Source organism: Penaeus monodon, chromosome 27 (genome assembly GCF_015228065.2).
Source record: "Penaeus monodon isolate SGIC_2016 chromosome 27, NSTDA_Pmon_1, whole genome shotgun sequence".
Lineage (NCBI taxonomy): Eukaryota > Metazoa > Arthropoda > Malacostraca > Decapoda > Penaeidae > Penaeus > Penaeus monodon.
The window spans coordinates 29,281,101-29,281,348 of NC_051412.1; the positions used below are offsets into that span (position 1 = coordinate 29,281,101).

At 39.9% G+C, this 248-nt stretch overlaps 1 protein-coding gene across 1 annotated transcript in view; it reads left to right on the forward strand.

The window, feature by feature from the left end:
* Positions 1 to 248, forward strand: part of LOC119590754 — a gene marked incomplete in the record, with an annotated part of 26,818 nt that overhangs the window by 21,623 nt on the left and 4,947 nt on the right.

Consider the following 248-nt stretch of genomic DNA (forward strand, 5'->3'; position numbering starts at 1 on the left):
AACCAGCTGAGATCAGGTTTGAAGTCTGAAGAGTGATATCTGGCGGATTAGATTACGGCAGGTTAGGTTAGCATAGGGAATGAAATCCATCTTACCCAGTTGAAATAAGATTCAGATTTTTCATGTCAGCATGAACTTGTTGAAAAAAAATATTGCTTATTACAGTCTAGGCACGATGTCGGGCATGGGGATATGTTTCCAAGCTTGCCAGGAAGCACTTATCTAAAGCTAACATTGTACTATGCAAC